Source organism: Triticum dicoccoides, chromosome 3B (assembly GCF_002162155.2).
Source record: "Triticum dicoccoides isolate Atlit2015 ecotype Zavitan chromosome 3B, WEW_v2.0, whole genome shotgun sequence".
NCBI lineage: Eukaryota > Viridiplantae > Streptophyta > Magnoliopsida > Poales > Poaceae > Triticum > Triticum dicoccoides.
The window spans coordinates 723,311,376-723,322,697 of record NC_041385.1 but is presented as its reverse complement, the minus strand read 5'-3'; positions in this window follow the sequence as shown (position 1 = coordinate 723,322,697).

Here is an 11,322-nt window from a genome sequence, read left to right as displayed (position 1 = left end):
CATTCTCACCCTGAACACAAGCATCCAGATCTACAATGGACATGGGCTGTTTGCACGTGTCCTTAAAATTGGCTATAAACCGGGCCTTCAACTGATCCCATGACTCGATGGAATTAGCTGGCAGATTTTTCAACCAAGTGCAGGTTGTTCCTTCCAACATCATCGTGAAGTACTTTGCACAAGCTGCATCATCCACATCCAGCATCTCCATTTCCATCTCATAAGTCTCGACCCACGCCTCAGGCAGTTGATCCGCCATGTAGTTAGGCACCTTGCGTGGACCCTTGAAATCCTTAGGCAGACGCATGTTACGGAGAGCCGGAATAAGGCACGGTACTCCCCAGGAACTGAAAGCAAGCCCGGTGCTTCTGTCAACCGGCACTGTTGGCTAAACCGGGGCGGGTTGATAACGACCCAAAGCACCATCCCTTCGTGCCCTGCCATGATCCACTACCTCCTGAGCATTGCGACGCCGCGCGCTGCTAGACACCTCCGGTTCGTCCATCCGCCTGCTATAACTTGGGCTCGGACGAGGGGTTGAATGAATTCTATCCCGGCTATATGAATAAGCCTGTTGCTGCACTACGGCGGTTTGAAGAAGATCTCTCGTCCGCCGTGTCTCAACTGCCTCCATTGAATCTCCTTCCATTGGAATGGCTGCCAAGCGTGAGGCCGCAGCAATCATGTTATCTAGGGGGCTCGAAAAGTGACCCGGTGGTGTAGACACATACTGTGGCGGGTTAACTGTCCGTCGGGGTAGCTCTGTTGCTCGTGGCTGATCCGGGGCAATCCTAGGCGCTCCGGCTCGGTTTGTGGCTGCCGGATTGCTCGGCCCAGTGCCTAGTGTCTGAAAGAGATTTAACCCTTCGTAAACCGGCGGCAGGCGCGATCGATACTTCCTTCGTAACACATCCTCTGACGCGGTCCGATCTAGCATGAGTCGGTAATTCTGTGCTTGTATCTGCTGTGATTGAGCATTCAAAGCGGCATGTTCCTCAGCCATCCTATTATCCTCAGCCACCAGGTCCTCCTTAGCCTGCGTAATTTGCTCCTTCAGTCTTGCAACTTCCGCATTGTGTTGATCCTGCGTATCCGGGGTGACTATCGCGGTTAACAAGGTCGCCCAAGCGTCCATTAAACCGGAGAGAACCTGCGCCGGCCGGTGCGCCGAGGTACCTGCCGCGGCCGCTGATCTGGTATTCATTGTTGCGGTAGATGAAGACTGCAGCACGGGCTGCGTGCCGGCCGTGTAAATAGCAACCCGGCTCAGTGCTTCAAGGAGGTCCGGAATACTGTTACCATTGGAATATCCCTCGAGCATACCGCCATGAATCTGGTACAAGGATTCAGTTTCCCCAGTGGATGACTCGCCGTCGGAATATACCGCCGTCTCGCCCTCAGAAATCGATTCAAATCCGATCCCATGGACACATCCTATGAACGCACGCTTCAGAGCGGGCTTAACCCGGGCTGGACTCGCACATTGAGCCGTCTCGATGAGGTCGGTGCAGATGTCCGACTCAGGGCCTGGTTCGCCGATCTTGCCAATGAAGACATGAATTCTGCCGAAGGGGACCCGGTACCCGTACTCGATTGAGCCGGCTTCAGGGCCCCATCCTTTGTCGTCGATGTAAAGCTTGCCGCGATGACTTTTGGTCATCCGGCCGATCACGTACACCTTAAGTCCTTCAGAGCATCCCTTCAAGAACTTGACACCATCGTGCGATAGCCCATGGTGGGCGCCAACTGTCGTGGAATTATCACGTCAGATGTCCTTGTGAAAGGACTTGGTCGTGGAGCCATCGCAACGGGTTAGCTTGAAGGGGTTAAACCGGACAAGGGACACGGGAGTTATACTAGTTCGGCCCCTTCGATGAAGGTAAAAGCCTACGTCTAGCTGTGATGGGATTGATTGGGTTTCGATGATCAGGGAGCGGAATACGCTTGCCTGAGTCTCGAGTTGTTGTTTGTCGTCCCTGAACCGCCGTCGGGTCGCCCCTTTATATACACAGGTTGACGCCCGGCCGGTTTACAGAGCCCCGAGGCCGACTCATACAAAGTGTCCGGCTCGATCTCTCCTTTCCTAACTTATACTACAAGTTTACATAGTCATGGCGGTTTACCACTATGGGCCCTAATCCGCCTTTGGGCTTCGGGCTTCTATGCTTCCTTTAGTAAAGCGCCATCTTCCGGATCTTCATGGGCTTCAACATAGTCAAGGGTGAAACGGACCCTCCTGGCTGGTTTATACTCAGTAGCTATATCCTCCACAAGTTTCAAGAAACCCCTAGGGGGACAATGCCAACCCCCCTTTTTCATGGACGCCTTTGAAGATGATGAATTTACAAAATTGTATGTGAGGGCTATGATCCCCATTGATAGTTGAGTTGCATTCTGAGTTGTTTCCTTGTGCACTAATTTCCGTCTCTCCCACCATAGATACCAAGCTGAAATAGCTATCATTTCTCGTACATTTTGGTACCCCATAATACGCAAATCTTGATCTGGAAGAACTAAAAGGTATTCCAGTATCGCCTCTCCAGCACGATCAACCTCACAAGCTCTATCAATAATCTCATCTATTCCTAGCCTCTTCAAACCTCCTTTGCCTTAGTACATAGGAAAAGCATGTGCTTCGTGTCTTCTAACCTTGAGAGCAAGTAGGACAAAGGGGCGAGACCTTCATGTGTCTATTAGAAAGTGTTGCCCGGCATGGGAGAGTTCCATGTAACGTATGCCATATAAATTTTTCGACTTTTGACGGACAGGATAATTTCCATATCTGACACCAAATAGGGTTAGGTGTGATTTGCCCATCCCGTTAGAGTGTTTTTAGTTTACTCCCATACTGATCATTCCACTCCACGGAATAACCAGACCGTACTGAAAGCATACCATTTTTCGTATATCTCCAAGCAATGAAATCGGACATGTTATGTTGCGAAAGAGGGGGATAGTAAGAATCCGTTGAGCGTCAATGGGCCACATAGTTTGTCTAATCAGGCCCTCATCCCAAATATTGGAAACAGGGTAAATCAGATCAACCACTCTTGATAACATTTGTCCCCCTAGGAGTCACAATCTTCCTAGTGGCACAATTTGGGATCCATGCATCTTCCCAAATATTGATGTTATGTCCATTTCCCACTTGCCAAATATAGCCCCGTTTCAAAGTAGTAATGCCTGCTATAATGCTTTGCCAGGTGAAGGAAGCACCATGCTTGGGCTTGGAATTCGGCAAATCGCCATCAGGGTAGTACTTGGCCCATAGAATAGTGGCACACAAGGAATCAGGATTATCAAGGAGACGCCATGCCTGTTTGGCCAGCGGAGCCAGGTTGAAACATTGGGTATCACGAAATCCCATTCCTCCTTGGGCTTTTGGTACACACATTTTCCACCAGACCATTCAGTGCATCCTCCTCTAGTTCTCCTCGTCTCCCCACCAGAAATGCGCTATTGCATCAATGATTCCTTTACATTTTTTAGGAATTTTAAAGACCAAAATTGCATAGGTAGGTATGGCTTGGATCACAGCCTTGAGCAGGATCTCCCCCCCGGCAGATAGTAGTTTTTCCTTCCAACCACTAATTTTCTTAACGATACGCTCACTTAGAAATTTAAAGCAGTCTGTTTTATCAACACCCACATTTGCTGGCAAGCCCAAGTATTTGTCATTCAGGGCCTCCGTCATTATATTGAGCATTGTACACAAGTGTTCTCTGACCTCTACCTTTGTATTGGGGCTAAAGAAAATACTAGACTTTTCCACGCTTACCAGCTGTCCCGACACTGCATAATATAAATCTAGTGCTGATTTTAGGGCCGTGCTACGTCTTGATCTTGCGTTGGTTTTCCTTGAAGAGGAAAGGGTGATGCAGCACAATAGCGTAAGTATTTCCCTTAGTTTTTGAGAACCAAGGTATCAATCCAGTAGGAGGCTCCTCACAAGTCCCACGAACCTACACAAACAAACAAAGAACTCGCAACCAACGCGATAAAGGGGTTGTCAATCCCTTCACGACCACTTGCGAAAGTGAGATCTGATATAAATAATATGATAAGATAAATATATTTTTGGTATTTTATAATATAGATGCAAAAAATAAAGATGCAAATAAAAGTAGATTGAAAACTTATATGATAAAAGATAGACCAGGGGGCCATAGGTTTCACTAGAGGCTTCTCTCAAGATAGGATAAGTATTACGGTGGGTCAACAAATTACTGTCGAGCAATTGATAGAAAAGCGAATAATTATGATGTTATCTAGGCATGATCATGTATATAGGCATCACGTCCATGACAAGTAGACCGACTCCGACCTGCATCTACTACTATTACTCCACACATCGACCGCTATCCAGCATGCATCTAGAGTATTAAGTTCATAAGAACAGAGTAACACATTAAGAAAGATGACATGATGTAGAGGGATAAATTCAAGCAATATGATATAAAACCCATCTTTTTATCCTCGATGGCAACAATACAATACGTGTCTTGCAACCCTTTCTATTATTGGGTAAGAACACCGCAAGATTGAACCCAAAGCTAAGCACTTCTCCCATGGCAAGAAAGATCAATCTAGTAGGCAAAATCAAAACGATAATTCAAAGAGACTTGCAAAGATAACTCAATCATACATAAAAAAATTCAGAGAAGATTCAAATATTATTCATAGATAAACTTGATCATAAACCCACAATTCATCGGATCTCGACAAACACACCACAAAAAGAGATTACATCGAGTAGGTCTTCACAAGAGAGGGGGAGATCATTGTATTGAGATCCAAAAAGAGAGAAGAAGCCAACTAGCTAATAACTATGGACCCGAAGGTCTGTGGTAAACTACTCACAACTCATTGGAGGGGCTATGGTGTTGATGTAGAATCCCTCCATATCCCCTCCGACAGAACGCCGGCGACGGCTCCAAGATGGGATCTCACAGATACAGAAGGTTACGATGGTGGAAATATTTCTTTGGTGTCTCCCTAGATGTTTTTGGGGTATGTAGGCTTATATAGGAGGAAGAAGTACGCCGGTGGCCGCATGAGGGGCCCACGAGATAGGGGGCGTGCCCTGTAGGGGTGGGCGCGCCCTCCTATCTCGTGGAGGCCTCGGCTGCTTCTTGACTTGCACTCCAAGTCCTCTTGATCACGTACGTTCCAAAAATCACGCTCCCGAAGGTTTCATTCCGTTTGGACTCCGTTTGATATTCCTTTTCTTCGAAATACTGAAATAGGCAAAAAAAAACAGCAATATGGGCCGGGCCTCCGGTTAGTAGGTTAGTCCCAAAAATGATATAAATGTGTAAAATAAAGCCCATAGATATCCAAAACAGGTAATATAATAGCATGGAACAATCAAAAATTATAGATACGTTGGAGACGTATCAAGCATCCCCAAGCTTAATTCCTGCTTGTCCTCGAATAGGTAAATGATAAAAACAGCATTTTTGATGTGGAATGCTACCTAGCATAATTCTCAATGTAATTTCTCTTTATCGTGGCATGAATGTTCAGATCCAAGTGATTAAAAATAAAAGTTCATATTGACAAAATAAATAGTAATACTTCAAGCATACTAATAAAAGCAATCATGTCTTCTCAAAATAACATGGCTAGAGAAAGTTCTCCCTACAAAATCATATAGTTAGGCTATGCTTCATTTTCGTCACACAAAGATGTTCCCAACTTCTATACCCCCGATGACAAGCCAAGCAATTGTTTCATACTTAAATAATCTCAAACTTTTTCAACATTCACGCAATACATGAGCGTGAGCCATGGATATAACACTATGGGTGGAATAGAATAATAATTGGGGATTGTGTGGAGAAGACAAAAAAGAGAAAGTCTCACATTGACGAGGATAATCCACAGGCTATGGGAGTGCCCATCAATTGATGTCAACATGAGGAGTAGGGATTGCCATGCAATGGATGCACTAGAGCTATAAATGAATGAAAGCTCAACAAAATAAAACTACTGGGTGTGCATCCAACTTGCTTGCTCACGAAGACCTAGGGCATTTGAGGAAGCCCATCGTAGGAATATACAAGCCAAGTTCTATAATGAAAAATTCCCACTAGTATATGAAAGTGACAACCTATGAGACTCTCTACATGAAAACATGGTGCTACTTTGAAGCACAATATATGAGACTCACTAAATGAAGAACAAGGTGCTACTTTGAAGCACAAGTGTGGAAAAAGAGATAGTAACATTGCCCCTTTATTTATTTTCTTTTTTTTCCTTTTTTCTTTTTTCTTTTTCTTTTTTTTCTTTGGCCTTTTTTGGCCTTTCTTTTTTTTTCTTTTTGGGCAATGCTCTAATAATGATGATCATCACACTTTTATTGATTACAACACATGAATTACAACTCGAAGCTAGAACAAGATATGACTCTATATGAATTCCTCCGGCGGTGTACCGGGATGGTGCAATGAATCAAGAGTGACATGTATAAAAATTATGCATGGTGGCTTTGCCACAAATACGATGTCAACTACATGATCATGCAACGGCAATATGACAAAAGTAATGTATGTCATGATGATGATGAACGGAACGGTGGAAAGTTGCATGGCAATATATCTCGTAATGGCTATGGAAATGCCGTAAATAGGTAGGTATGGTGGCTGTTTTGAGAAAGATATAAGGAGGTTTATGTGTGATAGAGCGTATCATATCACGGGGTTTGGATGCACTGGCGAATTTTGCACCAACTCTCAAGGTGAGAAAGGGCCATGCACGGTACCGAAGAGGCTAGCAATGATGGAAAGGTAAAAGTGCGTATAATCCATGGACTCAACATTAGTCAAAAGAACTCATATACTTATTGCAAAAAATTAGAAGTCATCAAAAACCAAGCACTACGCGCATGCTCCTAGGGGGATAGATTGGTAGGAAAAGACCATCGCCCGTCCCCGACCGCCACTTATAAGGATGCACAAGCCAGGTACACTTCATGCTTCAAATTTGTTACACAACTTTAACCATACGTGCATGCTACGGGACTTGCCTACTTCAACACAAGCATTCTTTAAATTCATAATCACCCAACTAGCATGACTTTAATATCACTACCTCCCTATCTCAAAACAATTATCAAGTATCAAGTTGATCATGGCATCCAATTCACTTCCTATGATAGTTTTTATTATACCCAACTTGGATGCTCATCATTCTAGGACCAATTTATAACCATAGAAAATACCATGCTGTTCTTAAAAGACTCTCAAAATAATATAAGTGAATCATTAGAGATCAACAATTTCTTCAAAATTAATCCACCGCCGTGCTCTAAAAGATATAAGTGAAGCACTAGAGCAAAAACTATCTAGCTCAAAAGATATAAGTGAAGCACATAGAGTATTCTAATAAATTTCAATCGAGTAGGATTCTCCCAAAAGGTGTGTTACAGTAAGGATGATTGTGGTAAACTAAAAAGCAAAGACTAATATAATACACGACGCTCCAAGCAAAACACATATCATGTAGCGAATAAAAATATAGCTCCAAGTAAGGTTACCAATGAACGAAGACGAAAGAGGGGATGCCTTCCGGGGGAATCCCCAAGCTTAGGCTTTTGATTATTCTTGAATATCTTGGGGTGCCTTAGGCATCCCCAAGCTTAGGCTTTTTCCACCCTTTATTCCATAGTCCATCAAATCTTTACCCAAAACTTGAAAACTTCACAACACAAAACTCAACAAGAAATCTCATAAGCTCCGTTAGTGAAAGAAAACAAAACCACCACATAAGGTACTATAATGAAATCTTTCTTTATTTATATTGGTGTTAAACCTACTGTATTCCAAGTTCTCTATGGTTCATACCCTTACATACTAGCCATAGATGCATCAAAATAAGCAAACAACACACGAACAACAGAATCTGTCAAAAATAGAACAGTCTGTAGCAATCTGTAACTAACGTAAACTTATGGAACCTTAAAAATACTACTAAAATAGGAAGTCCTAAACAAATTTTTTATTAAACAGAAACAAAAATAATCAAGGCAAAAGCCCGTTTCTGTGATTTATTGAATTTTTTCTCATGAGCGCAAAGTTTCTGTTTTTCAGCAGAATCAAATCAACTCATATCATAGGTTATCCTATAGGTTCTACTTGGCACAAATACTAAATAAAACATGAAAACATATCTAAACAGAAAGTAGAAACAAAATTTATTGCTAAACATGAACAAAAACAAGAAACACAAAAAAATTGGGTTGCCTCCCAACTAGCGCTATCGTTTAACGCCCCTAGCTAGGCATAAAAGCGAAGATAGATCTAAATAGTGCCATCTTTGGCACTTGAATCATCAAAATAGCACTTATAATCTTTAGGGGTTTCTCCCTTTTTAGTAATTTTAAAACCTTTAGGAAAAAATTCAAGAAATTCATTTGTAGCGGAAGGTTCCTTAACGATAGAAAGACAGTTGGGATGATCACTTGTGGAATTGAGATTAGTGTCTCCCTTATGAGAAGATTCACCCTTGTTTTTAGGAACATAAATAAACTTGGAGGTGAGGGTAGGGGGTTTTGGAGTGTTTTCCATGGAAGAAAACGCAGAACCTAAGTAAGTAATGATATCCTCAAGTTTACCAATTTTTGCAGAATCTAGATCTATTTTTTCATTAACTATAGGTTCTTTCTCTTTAAGATTTTTCAAAGTAACTCCAACTCTAGATCCGTATTGGGTAATTTGATTATGAATCTTTTTATCTAAATTTTCAATTAACTCAACAGTGGCAATTCTATTTTCAATGATCTCAAGCCGTTGCATAACATGTTCCAAAGTTAAAACAGTTCCATTAACCAAAATAGGTGTTGGGCCAAACAAATCTAACATAGCATTATAAGCTTCAAACGTGTGGATATTCAAGAAATACCCTCCGGCAACGGTATCAAGAACGCATCTATTCCAAGGAGTAATGCCTACATAAAAATTGCGAAGAAGAACGGAAGTAGAAAGCTTCCTAGTAGATTTATTTTGAGCATTGCAAATTCTATGCCAAGCGTCCTTTAAATTTTCTCCCTCCCTTTGCTTAAAATTGAGAATTTCATGTTTGGGAGTAATAACAAGGATAGGAGGACTAGCCATAATGACAAGGTGAACGATCCCACACACGAGCAAACAGAAAAAGGCAAGCGAAAGAGAGAGGAAGAAAAAGGCAAGCGAAAAAGAGAGGAGATTGGGAAAGAGAGGGCGAATAAAACGGCAATGGTGAAGTGGGGGAGAGGAAAACGAGAGGCAAATGGCAAATAATGTAAATGCGAGGGAGATGAGTTTGTTATGGGTACTTGGTAAGTCCTGAGTTGAGCGAAGACCTCCCCGGCAACGGCGCAAGAAATCCTTCTTGCTACGTCTTGAGCTTGTGTTGGTTTTCCTTGAATAGGAAAGGGTGATGGAGCACAGTAGCGTAAGTATTTCCCTCAGTTTTTGAGAACCAAGGTATCAATCCAGTAGGAGGCTCCTCACAAGTCCCACGAACCTACACAAACAAACAAAGAACTCGCAACCAACGCGATAAAGGGGTTGACAATCCCTTCACGGCCACTTGCGAAAGTGAGATCTGATAGAGATAATATGATAAGATAAATATATTTTTGGTATTTTATAATATAGATGCAGAAAATAAAGATGCAAGTAAAAGTAGATTGAAAACTTATATGATAAAAGATAGACCCGGGGCCATAGGTTTCACTAGAGGCTTCTCTCAAGATAGCATAAGTATTACGGTGGGTGAACAAATTACTGTCGAGCAATTGATAGAAAAGCGAATAATTATGATGTTATCTAGGTATGATCATGTATATAGGCATCACGTCCATGACAAGTAGACCGACTCCTGCCTGCATCTACTACTATTACTCCACACATCGACCGCTATGCAGCAAGCATCTAGAGTATTAAGTTCATAAGAATAGAGTAACGCATTAAGAAAGATGACATGATGTAGAGGGATAAACTCAAGCAATATGATATAAAACCGATCTTTTTATGCTCGATGGCAACAATACAATATGTGTCTTGAAACCCTTTCTGTCACTGGGTAAGAACACCACAAGATTGAACCCAAAGCTAAGCACTTCTCCCATGGTAAGAAAGATCAATCTAGTAGGCCAAACCAAACCGATAATTCTAAGAGACTTGCAAAGATAACTCATCATACATAAAAGAATTTAGAGAAGATTGAAATATTATTCATAGATAAACTTGATCATAAACCCATAATTCATCGAATCTCGACAAACACACCACAAAAAGAGATTACATCGAATAGGTCTCCGCAAGAGAGAGGGAGATCATTGTATTGAGATCCAAAAAGAGAGAAGAAGCCAACTAGCTAATAACTATGGACCCGAAGGTCTATGGTAAACTACTCACAACTCATTGGAGGGGCTATGGTGTTGATGTAGAAGCCCTCCATGGTGGATTCCCCCTCTGGCAGAACACCGGCGACGGCTCCAAGATGGGATCTCGCGGATACAGAAGGTTACGGTGGTGGAAATATTTCTTCGGTGGCTCCCTGGATGTTTTCGGGGTATGTAGGCTTATATAGGAGGAAGAAGTACGTCGGTGGCTGCCCGAGGGGCCCACGAGACAGGGGGCGCACCCTGTAGGGGTGGGCACGCCCTCCTATCTCGTGGAGGCATCGACTGCTTCTTGACTTGCATTCTAAGTCCTCTGGATCACGTTCGTTCCAAAAATCACGCTCCCGAAGGTTTCATTCCGTTTGGACTCCGTTTGATATTCCTTTTCTTTGAAATACTGATATAGGCAAAAACATAGCAATACGAGCTGGGCCTCCGGTTAGTAGGTTAGTCCCAAAAATGATATATATGTGTAAAATAAAGCCAATAGACATCCAAAACAGGTAATATAATAGCATGGAATAATAATAAATTAGAGATACATTGGAGACGTATCAAGACGCCGCATTATGTTGGTTTGCTTTCATCAAGATCAATGAGTCATCCGCAAAGAGGAGATTAGTTACTGGTGGGGTGTCTCTATATACTTTAACTCCTAATATGTTCCCGTTCTCCTCAGCATGCGAGCACAAGGCATTCAACCCTTCTGTGCACAGCAGGAATAGGTAAGGTGATAGCGGGTCCTCCTATCTCAACCCTCTAGTAGGCTTAAAACTCTCTCTTTCCTTTGCATTTATCCTTACTTTGTATTCTACTGTTGCGACGCATTGCATAATCAAATTAACCCACTCTCGACGGAAACCCAATTTTAGCATAATCTCCTTCAGAAAAGTCCACTCGACTCTATCGTAGGCTTTGTGCATGTCAAGTTTTAT